At 36.8% G+C, this 13,089-nt stretch overlaps 1 protein-coding gene across 12 annotated transcripts in view; it reads right to left on the minus strand.

Annotated features, from left to right (window-relative positions):
- Positions 1-13,089, minus strand: part of Bmpr1b (bone morphogenetic protein receptor type 1B) — a 444,906-nt gene that overhangs the window by 260,724 nt on the left and 171,093 nt on the right. The window contains exon 1 of one of the 12 annotated variants that reach the window (XM_021261090.2): positions 6,124-6,142. The exons of 10 other annotated variants lie outside the window; for them this stretch is intronic. The gene's annotated coding sequence lies outside the window, so the exon portion shown is untranslated. Of the gene's footprint in view, positions 1-6,123; positions 6,143-13,089 lie in introns of those variants that run through there. One more of the 12 variants, XM_087215819.1, reaches the window with a different exon arrangement.

The raw sequence follows: 13,089 nt of genomic DNA on the forward strand, positions 1-13,089 counted from the left end.
ACCACCTCTGCCACAATGCACTGAGGCCTTTTACTCTCCCTGTGTAACTTCTGAGTGCATCACAGGTCTTCCTGAGTAGAGTTTCAACTGCTCTCTATAAAGCCCAGTTCCAAGTGACTGCTTTTATCCCCTGCCTGGCAAATTAAGGGAACACTCTTTGGCCTAGCATTTAAGCCCCATTACATGGCAGTTTTCTTCATGCACAACTATTTCAGGCCTGCTATGCTGGAATTTCATTTTTCTATTTCCCAGTTTCTGGCCTCCCTAACATTACTCATGCTGCATCTGCCAGTGGAATGCCCTTCACCCTATCTTCTTCCACCCAAAGGCTCCTCAGTCCTGTAATAATAATTTCCAACATGGCTTCTTAATCTCATCGACTCTTTCATCATGACTGCATTTCTCCCCACCCATCTCTGACACTGTCCTCCCCCGAGCTCTCAATGCCTGTGCTTTGTATAGCTCCTCTGTTATGTCTCAGGTATTATTCACTTTTGCTTTTCCTATTAGTAATCTGTTGGCTCCATGAGGAGAGAAAATATGCCACAGCTACTTCTCATCCAAGGGAGCCTAATGATTTGACCATAGTAACACTGTCAGTATTTGCTGGATTTAATTGAAAAACGTTAACCTGTTAGTAGAGGTTTGGAGCCAAATCAATTCATCAGTGACCCATAAAAAATGAACAAACTGGTCTTTTCACTACAGCTTTTACTGTGCCTTCTTTATGCCATAAATCTGTGACTTGCATTTGTGTCCAGATCACCTGAGTTCACCAGGTACTGTTGGTGAAACTTAAAAATTTTGGAAGAATGCATTATAAGCAAATAGCTTTCAAACAAAGAAATTAAGTATTAGATTAATTTTAAGAAAGATATATATTTTTAAAGTAACTATTATTCTACCAAGGGAAAAAAGTATCCCATGATTAAGCTTCAAAATAAATGAAATGATTTTAGAAGCACATTTTTTAAAGGTCAACATGTAAGTTAATTCAAGTTCTTCTGTTTTTTAAATGCTATCTACTAGATTTTCACCTATGTACAGTCAAAGTTACTACTTTTAACTACTGCTTTTTAACTGCTAAAGCAAAGGTAGCCATTTACAATTCACATGCATAGAGACACTATATAAATCAATATAACACTGTAAGATTCAATGAAAATAGTGACAGCTTTAAAAAATGCAAACTAATATATAGCCAAATAACTCACAAAACTCAGCATGCATTGCTGACTTTGGACATGATCACCAAATTTAACAAGGTGTTCTTGAGAGAAACAAAACAAGACAGGTCCCTGGAGCATCCTTTCTAGATGGCAGATGCATCTGAACTTCAGGGCCAACTCCTCTAAGTTAATATTCTGTTTGGCTTTAAATAAAAACTGTACAATTTTAACATCTTTTAATTTATGTAATACTCCAGAATACAGTGGACCCTTGACTTAAGTACTCAATCGGTTCCTGAGGGCTGGTTGTAACTCAAGTTGGTTGTAAGTTAATACAGCTGAGATCTGGATGTTTACCTGGATACACACTATAGATAAAAAGAGGCAGATGAATCTTCCATTAACCTATTAATCCAAGTTGTTCGTATGTCAGGCCAGTTGTAACTTGAGGGTCCACTGTATAGGGAAACACTGCAAAATTTTGACTATCAAATATAACAAAAATTAGACATTATAATGCTTAAATATGATCATGTAATATTTCTTTGTGCATAAGACTAAAAGTATGATATAAAATGTGCAAATTCTGTAAAACACCTATTCAGAAGAAAAACCACTAAGAAGTCAGTGCAGTCTAGAGGAGCACAACTACTCTTTATAAATAGTATTTCCCAGTCAGTCCTCATTGAGTCACACATATTTAACTGTAATTGTCTGAGAAAGAGGGCAGGAGAGGAGAGGAGGGGAAAAGAAAGGAGAGGTGAGAGAACAGGAAAAGAGATTGGGGAGAGAGAATAGAGAAAAGAGAGAGAGGGCAAAAACTGGCATCTTTTGCTGCATGAAGCTGGATGCTACTAGTTAGTTACACGAACTGAATTCTTATAAGGCCCTTTCTGCTGCCAGTTACCACCTGATACAATCAGTAAAAGCTTTCCCAGCATCCAACACTGTCACCACGCATTCACCTCTAAACAGCTATTGAGATTTTTGCCTATCTTTTTTGAATAGATGGCAAAAGTCCTTATAGATATCCAAACTCCCATAAAGAAATCCCAGGTACCATGTCCAAGTTTCAAAGCATATCTGTGTTTTTCTTTACATGTGGATTTAATACGGACTTAGAATTTTTAAGGCATCTGCTCTGACTTATTTTTCCAACACTGTGTGAAAGATTTGGGCTGATCCACAAAAGTCTTCTCAAAGATTAATTTAACTAATGACATCACTTAGGATTTAGCTGGCTATGGTTAGGAAGCCAGTATATGATTAAGAAAGACAACAGCAAAATTCAATGACTCACAACAAGACAGACCATTTCTCCTTGACATCATTAAGTCTTAGCTTCATTGGAGCTGTGCATTATTTCAAAATTCTAGTTTACTGGGAAAATGGTTACTCATCATTCCTCATCATTCCTTTTCAAAATCTGCATCTTTAACAACTGGTATTTCTGGGGTAGAAAAGGAGAAAGGTGGTCATAGGTTGTGAAACTGATTGGGAGTCTATGATATCTATCTGCTGATGTGGCATGAATCACATTCTTAGCATCACTGGAGTCTGAGTGAGGGCAGCACAGTCTTTCTGAATAGGAGGAAAGAGGTCTGCAAATTATTGAACAGATACAAGATCAGGTTCCTGGAAGCGGAGAGGAAAAGAGTGATCCAACAGGTATTTGCATAGTCCAATACAAAAATCTGCCCTTGATGGGTGAGGAAATTAAGATCTAACCAGGCAGATTTTACTTCTAAGAAAATCACCTAAATTAGGAAGGTTGAGACAGAAACACCAAAAGCTTTGATGGAGCAGACAAAATTCATTCAGAGACAATGAATTATTCAAAGTAACTTAAACATAAGTGAGATTTATTGGCCTACATAACTGAAAGTTAAGAATTATGAGCTTCAGGTAGTCTTGACTCAATGGTTCAATGAACCAAGGACTCAGTCCCTTTTCATTTTTCCACTATACCGTTTAGCTCAGTATTCCAACAGAACAGCCAGCAATTCCTGAGGATAAATACTTCCCTTATTCACACTCGGCAATCAAGCAAGAACACTGCTATTCCAAAATGCCCAAACTTACGCTATTCATTTTGTGAAACGGTTAGGTCACACACCCATCCTGCACACATCATTACAGCAGAAGTATGAACTACACTGATTGTCTTGATGCATGCAGGCAGTGAAGTCGGGTTCTCTGAAAATTCATGGATACCCAGGAGGAAATCATAGATTGCTCAATAGGAGAGAAGTAGCAAATGGGTTTTGGAAAGGCAGCCAAACAGTCCAGCCCACCAAGCAAGCCCAGGACCCATGTTAATCCTACATGTCAGACTTTTGTCTCCATTGTTTTTCATAGACCTTGTTTTTGAAGTGGTTGTAGGCTATACAAAAGAAGCAAATTATCCCCAAAATGTGCCTATTCATAATTAAAATAGTCAAACCTTCATGATCTTCAACTTTTGTAATTTTGAGAAATCAAAATGTAATGCAAATAAATTAACTTTATTTTTCTTCAATTTAAGACTACAGTAAGTTTCACCTAGAAATCTAAGGGCAATAAGTCATTACACAAGGAAATAGTTCAGCTAATAGGATAGTTTCAAGAGTTTAAAGCTTCAATGTTATTCTCCTAGAGAGAAGGTAAGAGAAAACCAATTACAGTTGCCAAGTAAGAGTAACAAAAATGTTTCAAGTAAATGTTTTTAATGCCTAAGGGGGAGAAGAAAAGAAAAATCATTATCAGAAAGGCCAAGGATTTCTTCCAAAAATGAAAGTGAACATCATGGTCCCCAATAACATATGTTAGTCAAAACATAACATTCTTAAATTGGATCCCATAATAATTGGAAGCAACCCAATGCCAAAGGCCACCAGCCCTTGAAGAATAGTTTACTCATTCTATTAAGCTCGATGTCACAGATTTTTCTAAGATCAAATCCAAATCGACCCTTCAGAAAGTCACAATCAGAGATCTAGAACACAAATTATCTTGAGTTGAAAGATCATCTAATCTAGTACACTTCAAACTGTGCCTAGGGGAAGGGACAAACCAGGGAGACAAAGATTAGTAACCACCCCCTCCTCCTATTATTCCAGCTCTAACAAGAACATAAGAACATATCTGATTTTATCTATTTTACAAAAATAACTTTTAGAAATGACTTCATTTGAACAAAGCTTTGTGGCTAAAAGAATAATTAATCTTAAATCCTTATTACTCAGTCTGAGAAACTTATATCCAAGAAGGTTCAACCAAGTAGCCAATGAAAATGCAATAACTTGAACCCAGGGCTATGAGTTATTCCACAATGATTGTGCATCTACTGTTAAGGAGCTATCTAGACTGCCTCTCAGTAACTCACTCCAATTATTACCAAAAAGTGAATTAAAACATCTAAATAGTACCTTCAATTTCACAAACATAACAGTATTTATATTTCCTTTCACAAACATAAGATTTCAGTACATAACAAACTTGTTACATTCATATCCCAACTCTGCACTTTTGTGATATGACGGCAGGATAGGTGACAAACTCTCTTAAAACTGAGTTCTCATTTGCAAACAGGAAGATTATGCTACATGTGAAAGATTAACAGGATAAAAACATTTGAAATTACTGGGCAAATGTGTGGTTACAGTAGATATATTGTACCTATGTGCATATATCAGTCAGAAATAATATATGCCAATTGATAATATTAATTGAAAATGACTCAAACACTATTATGTATTCTACTACTGATGCTACAGATTTGTCATTTTAAAACTTCATTAGCACGTACAGTAAAAAGGCACAGAAAGATATTCAACAGAAAAACTGTAAAGAAAGATGCCTGATGAAGAAAAACAAGCTGTATAACGATTAACTAATGATATGCAAGAACAAGTCACAGCGTTTTAGAACCCCACAACAGAAAATGCACACATGGAAAGAGCACCTCGGATATGCAGGCCATTGGGTAAGAGACTTGGGGGCAGCACTGACACTCCTTGCAGTCTGGCCTTTCAGATCCCAAGTAGAGGAAATCATGTAATCCATCCCAGGAAGAAACGCTGAGAGTGGATAAAAGACTGCACAATTTGGGGTCTCATTCAGAAATGAGAAATTTAAGGGCACAGATCTTTCATAGTAGCTTAACATTTATCCCCAATAGTTAGATGTTAAGGTTGGTCAGAGTGTTGATTCCTACTCAAAATAGAGACATATCAAGGAGCTACCCAGAGATCAAATCTGGCTTTCAGGAGTAATTTTCCATACAGCAAGTAATAGCATGCTGTCTAAAATTATTTTGCAGAAGATTAAATAACTGTATAATTTAGATGAAGATTTGACATCCCAGTGATGACAAAATTAACATTAAAATTGCCTTTCTGCCTCAGCTTTTGCTATCTTATAACCAACTTTGAAGTACAGAAAAATAGTTGTGATACTAGAACATTACTAGACTATTGAAATTACTTCTGCAGTCTGCAAACTCAAACTAATTTTGCACTTTAATGTACATGTTTTATTTGTGGTTTGCTTTATACATTACACATTGCTATTGTATTAATAGTACAACAGAGTAGCATATATCACACTCCCACATGAATCCATCTCATAGTAAATAACTACATGCTACACACACACATAATAAACATGCCATTTTTCATAAAGAATTGCTAATTCAGGATTTATTTGAAATTTTTAGAATCAGTTTTGAGATTAGCATAAGTTCCCCAAATAAATAAAACTCTTATTTTTCTCCTTCATCAAGTTCCTAAAAGATAATTATCAAAATTTGCAAAAAATATCACAATGCCCTTTAAAACCATCATCCAACGGGTTGTGCTCAACTTCCTACAGGACACATATTATTATTCCAGGTCTACTAAAAGTGCAGCTCTAACCACTCTGTACACATTTCAACATTAGCTAAGCCAAAAGCACTCTGAGATCATAATCATACCTCAAAAATAGCCTGTTTCAGCTTCTAGAGAAAAGAGAAGTCCCAAATGCCAAGCAGATTCCTTGAGACTGAGGAAAAGCAGCATCAAGCCTGGTGAAGGAGGAGGAGTTTCAGATATACCACCACAACCCTTTCTCAAAGTTCAGAAATGCTATTTTCTTTTTAAGTGTAGACACATGAAATCTGACGGTTGATACAGGTAAAAACAAATATATGTAATCTTTCCAGAGGAAAAAAGATAATGAATCACACAACATTGCATGCATTATTCCAGGACTAAATGTTCAGAGATAACCATGATGAGTTCTCTATTCCTGACCAAACACATAAAAACATTTAGTTGTGGCTTTATTTTTTAGCACTTGGAAAATAATACACTCACTAGTGCCAAATCCTGAAGTGAGCATTCAAATTAATTATAGAGCTATTTGTGATTTGAATTTCTCCCAAAAATGTAATGAAGTGAGTATTCTCGAAGTAGGGGTCACTGTTTAAAAGCAGTCAGTATTTGGCATGTTTTGTGACTCTGCTTATGCTCCTTGGCAACAACATTACAGATGACCAGGACTGGTTTCAGTGTTCACTCCTGGTGTATCTGACAACTCCTCACTCCCACACTCCTCCACCATGGGGCTTCCCCAGGCAGGACTCAGAGCCCATAAAACAATTAGTGGGAGGCCTTGGCACTGCATTCAAAGACCTTTATAAAAAGCCAGTGTAGCCGGCTGTGTGAAATTTGACATGTGGGGAGCCCCCATAAAACTCTTTAATGGAAACTGAGGGGTTCTCCTGGCAAAGGTTGAGAAAGTGGGCACTACTTATACAATGAATATAGTTAGTTAACAAGAGACAATAAGCCTTTCAATAAAAATAATCAGAAAGAATCTAAAACTTACACTCTTCGGGCAAGAATTTATTTTTGTAAATGATGCTGAAGTAACTATTCTGTATAGAGAAAGTCTCCCATGTACCAGGCAAAAGTAGTTTTGCTTGTTGCTTACATTTAGAAGCAGAATGCCACATGAGTAATACAGACAATCTTTTGCTTTTTTCTCAATACCCATCATATACTATTTAAAATCTCATATAAAATAGTAATTTGAAGAATCTCCTAGAAATGATGAACCCAGTGAAAATTTGCAAGAACATACTTTTTTCCACTAGGGGCACCATAATTCAACATAAGAGAACAGAGCTAAAAATGGAAGAATTATTAATATCATAAACTGAAAGACTGTTACTGTGAAAGAATACAACAGAAAATGAAAGCACTATCTATACTTTTATTCATCCATTCTTTTTCAAAAGTAGAAAAAAAATGACTAAAAATCTCATATAACAACTTTATCCTAATCATTGATTAAGGGTGACATTTTTAGAAAAGTAAAGCAACTTATGTTTTTGGGTAGCACCCCATTGCCCTGTCAAGGGCTGAATGCTTGCACCATAGACTTTACCTGTAATACTGAAAGCATTTGGCCTATCATAAAAGTAAGGTCCTAGCCTGTTATAGTGGAGCAGGTTATCTACTCAGGAGATAGAAAGTTCACAAATTTGAGGCCAAATTTAAGGAGACCCTAACTCAAAATAGAATTTTTTTTAAATGCTGGGGATGCAGCTCAGTGCCTATAATCCCAGCACTGTGGAAAGCTGAGGGAGGATAATCACAAATTCAAGCCCAACTTGCCAATTTAGCAAGATCCTGTTTCAAAAATTAAAAAAAAAAAAATTTAGGCCTGGGGATGTGGTTCAGTGCAAAGGCAATGGGTTCAATCTCCAGCACTGCATAATCATAACAAATAAAAAGCAAAAGGAAGCCCTGACTTGCAGGAAGGAAGATACTTATTCCTTTTGTCTCCTGGAGAATATGAAATGGAAAGCTAGATGTAGAATGAGGAGATCAAATTTTAGTGACCTCACAAAACCCCACTGTCTGGCCTGGGCCTTTTTCAACAAGGTAAAAGGCTATGTTTGTCAATCCACATCTTTCTTTTAATTAGAATATAGAAAGTATAATGTTGTGTCTCAAGTAGCAAGGGTAAGCACTGGTTTCTGAAACATTTTCAGTTAAGTTTGTGTACAGAAATATACATACTGGATTATAATTTAACATGTATTTCTTATCAGAGTTCATAGTTACATTTTAAAACAATTGCCCAAGGACAGTGATGATGAACCTTTTAGAGACTGAGTACCCAAACTGCAACCCAAAACCCACTTATTTTTCACAAAGTGTCAACACTGCAATTAAACCTGAATACTGAGGCTTTAGTTTAGAAGAAAACAACTCATACACTTGGCTCACATGCCCACAGAGAGGGCTTCATGTGCCACAGGTTCACTATCACTGCCCTAGGAGGTCAATTATCAGTTCAACTCCATACCCTACATGGCAAGGGAACATTACTGGGCTTGGAAGAAGACAGTGTTATTAAAATACCTAACACAGTATGCTTCTGGGTATCCACAACATGGGCCTGGCTCTGAAGGGTTCAGAACATCTCTTGGAGCCTACCAAAAACTATAATCATGCTAAGAAGTCTGGTGGGAGGTCAAGGCCTAGGAGTCGGAAGGAGGGTGGCATTATTTGAGGTCTTCAAAACTAGAGGTAAACAGTTGATGTCAGGGGTTTCAGTAGTAAATGGCTTCATGATGAACCAAGAAACCAGAAAGAACCAGTCAGCCCCAGATGACATGAACAGGCTCACATAAAACCAGGCTCCCAAAAGCAAGGGACCTACAATGACAAAGGGAATACTGAAGAGATCCATGGCCTACGAAGAAGTTCCCTATGACAGTGAAGGTTAAAAGAAAATAAAAGGTTCAGTATTTTCACCAAAGAGAATTAGCTGACCAAGAGGGGCTTAGTCCTAGAGCAGTTCAACTATTATTAACCAGCAACATTATATTTTTAAAAATTGGGATTTCAGTAGTGAATTTAGGATGAAGTTTAAATCCATTAAAGAGAGAAGTTGTATTTCTTTTCAAGAAGCATGAGTAAAACTATTCTTGGGACACTTTCCATTTAAAATGAGGCTATACATGAGAATAACGAAGTTTATTTCTTATTGCTGCATGATGATATGCATATATTTATGCAGTTTTAATAGAAAGGCTTCAAGATTTAAGTCTGAGCAAAAGTACAGAATAAGAACTTTCATTCCAGAATAATTTCACTGAAAAAAAACCTTTTCCTATTGCAATTTGAGGAGTTATGGGTAAAATCATCAAATGTGACTGCATATACACAAGTAAGTGGCAACTATGCAGTACTAGAAATAAATAGATCATGCCTGAAAATTAATATTTTTATTTATGTCATTCTTTAAAACTAATACTATCTTCCTTATGTTGTTTTGATTTTAGAAATAGTTTTTAAAGAAATGAAAGATGTACATTTGTCAAACTGAACAATTATATTCAAATTATTTAAAAAATAATTTTAGAATTGTTATCTTTTAATGAGGCACAAACTATAAAGGTCAATTTATGAATATTTTTATGTAATCACGGGGGGATAAGAATTAGTTAAGAGACAGAATGGTTCTGTATCTATATTTTCCTGCAGATAGTAAAACTTCAAAGGGCTTTGCAGAACAAGATTCATATAATTCATGTTCTTTTCAGGCTGTAGTTTTAGCTAATTATAAGAAGGAATAACAAAACAGAAATGCAGCTAGAAACAATCAATGGCAATGGAATATGGATGACCAAATACTCAGTATTAGAAAGATTTCAAAGAATAGGAAGGTGCTTTAATTTACAATAATGCCTTCAAAGCTTCAAGTGCAAAATTCAAGGTGTTTTATGATTGATACCTGCCAAGGTTAAGGATGTCATATACTTGTTTTCAGTAATGGAGTAAATACTCTTTAACCATTCTCAAATGACGTTCTATACCAGGCTTTCAAATTTTGAATGACCAAAAGCCTTCCTAAGAAATACTACATGATCATTAGTTTTATTATACAATATAACACGAGTTTCATATAATGCAGTACTACCTAACTAGATGTACATTATAAAATGCATTTTACTGCCTTCTAATTGTAACAGGAGATAGAGTTTTTGATAGAACTTTCAGTCAAAATGGCATTAAATATATTTTCATTTTACTCTGTATGGCCTCACAATCCCTGAATCTCCATGATGCACTCTCTATTTTGGTCACCATTTCCATAATAAGGTCTTGAGTATTATCATCACTCTCAAATGTTCTATCTTTTAGACAAAACATGTTTCACTTATTCATGTCTTAAAGAAACCAAAACTTCCCTACCTCCCAGGCTAATCATTGAACTGCGACCATTAAGCCCATGCTTTCACTTCACTGCAGCCTTTGTCACTGAATCCTCAACCTCTCAGAATCCACCATTCGCACCCTTCCTGGCAGGCATGCCCACCAGTGAGCTACGGGATTCCTCAGCTCACCCCCGGGGGCTCTCTAGCCACTCAGTGCTCCCAGGTGGACACTTTCTTACTTAAAGCTCCAGTTACCAAGAGTCGGTGACTGGCCCAAACCTCTCTTCGGAGTTTCGTGTCTGTGCACACCAAGATTTCACTCAGTTTACCTGCAAATCTGGTCCTGTCTCTGTATTTTATTCCTTAATGGTCTCCTCTCTTCAGTTTTACAAGAAAGAAATCTAGAAGCCAACTTGGAGATCACTATATTCACTTCATTTTTTCAAATAACTACTCTATCTTATTTTATAAAATATATCCTTTAAATTTCTCATGATCTAAATCAACTAAATGTAAGCTTTTAATGACTTGTCTGTATAAATCAAGTAAATCTCTGTCAGTGTTCAAAATTTCACATATCTCCTTCATACCACTAGTGAGACTTAAAATTTTATATTTTTGGAGTATGATTATTCCACTAGACCTATAAAATCCAATAGGACTGCCATCAGTCACATGTAACTATTCAAATTTAGAATTAAAATTGAATGAAGAATTCAGATCCTCAGCAGCGTAAGCTCCATTCAAGAGCTTCAATGTGGATCATGTGGATCATGGCCACCATATTGAAAAATACAAAATACAACGCTTCCATCACTGCCAAAAATTTTACTGAACAGTGCTGCATGAAAACAAACTCTATGAGAGGAAGGATTATGTCATTGTGTACACCTCATCCACCACCTGGCACTTAGCACAACCCTGAGACACTGGCAAGGGGAGGGGAGGGGGAGGGAGGGAGAGGGAAGGAGAGAGAAGGAGAGGGAGGGTGGTGCAGGAGGGAGACAGGGAGGGGGTGGGTCAGGGGGAGGGAGAGGGAGGGAGGGAGGAGGAGCCTGAGAGGGCACTAATCAGTGAAAAAGAATAGGAAGACAATGAAACAATGGCCATAAATCATTTTCTAAAACTGCACATATAAAACTCTTCTCCATCATTCTTTAACAAACCCTCTTGAGAAATCAAAGTTACATTTTGAAGCCTGCATGTTCAAGTCAAAAGACCCCAAGAAGACAAAGTTTGTGACCCAAGTTGTATTGCTAAGTACCTCAATTACTGCAATACTTCAGGCCCTTGTCAGGGAAGACAAAAGGGTATGACTTCTTTTAAATCAAAAAATTAAGAGTAGCAGATATTCTAAACCTCATTCCAAGAGTTTCTGTTATCATTGTTGTTAAGATCTTAGGATTCACTACCATCACTTAGCATTTATAAATTAATAACGTAAATCTCAAAGCATTTCTTGTTCAAAAGGAAAGCTCTACTTATGCTACATAATATACACTTGTTGCCTAACTAAAAATTATTTCCTAATGGACTCTTCACTAACTGAAACAATACTCAAATAATTATAACTAAAATTATATTAAAATTAAAATATTACATCAAATCTTCATCAATCCAAGGACTGAGCTATATCTGCAGCATTGGGGGGTGGGGGGGTTAGAGGCTTGGTAAGTTGCCCAGCCTGGACTAAACTTGTGATCCTTCTCCCACCTCAGCCCTCTCTGTGGGCACTAGAGCCAAGTGTAGGAGTTGTTCTTTCTAAACTAAACCCTCAGTATTCAAGTTTAATTGCAGTGTTGGCACTTTGTGGTAAATAAGTAGGTTTGGGATTGCAGTTTGGGCACATGGTCTCTAAAAGGTTGCTTAAGAGTTCTGAGAACCCTAAACATTTTAAGGAAAATGAACTTTGAAAATTGTCTAAGAAAAGGAAAATAAAAAAAGCTTACCATGTCTGGTTTAAAAGAAACAAAATCAGAGTTATCTTAGGGTTTTGATCAAGAATGTCCCCCGAAGTAAAAAGAACTAAGATGTATTACATACATATACCAACTCCCCACAATCAATGTAATCATTATGTACTGCAAGCGTGTATTAATAAAAAATCTTAATGTTTTAATTAGGAAAAAAAATATCCTCAAAGGCCTCATGAGCTCATAGGCAAGGCTTCTGGAAGTGACTGAATCATGAGATGCTCTAGGTGACTTGTTGTTAGGAGACGGGGATTGGCTGGAAGAGGTGGTCACTGGGTCACTGGGACGGTGGCCTGGAAGGGTGCACCTCCCTTCCCAGCTCCTCTCTTCTCTCCCTGGCTGCCATACTGTTCCTGTTTTGGAACCAGTGGACTCTAGGCTGAAAATTAAACCTCTCCTCTTTTAAATTGGGGTGTCAGCTATTTTTTCCCAGTTACAAGGAAAGTAATTAAGACAAATCTACATGAAATAGCAAACCAAAATTTAACATTTAACTATCCAAAATCTAAAATCCCTATCTGTCTATGAGGAGATTTAGCTAGTCTTGAAAATGCTTGAATGAGGAAAGAAAAATGGTCTAACAGGATGTTATGGCTTGTGTCTAGATGTCCCTCCACCCTCATGTGGTCATAGGCTTTTTCTGAGATGCTGAATCTAGTATGTGTGATGCTGGGATTAAGGACATGTGACTACTAAGCCACTACATGTGAGTGACTGGCTTGCCACCACCCTAATCCTGGTAGTCTGAATA

Source organism: Heterocephalus glaber, unplaced genomic scaffold, assembly GCF_053883595.1.
Source record: "Heterocephalus glaber isolate CG9 unplaced genomic scaffold, H.glaber_assembly_v1.0 deba00001454, whole genome shotgun sequence".
NCBI classification, from domain to species: domain Eukaryota; kingdom Metazoa; phylum Chordata; class Mammalia; order Rodentia; family Bathyergidae; genus Heterocephalus; species Heterocephalus glaber.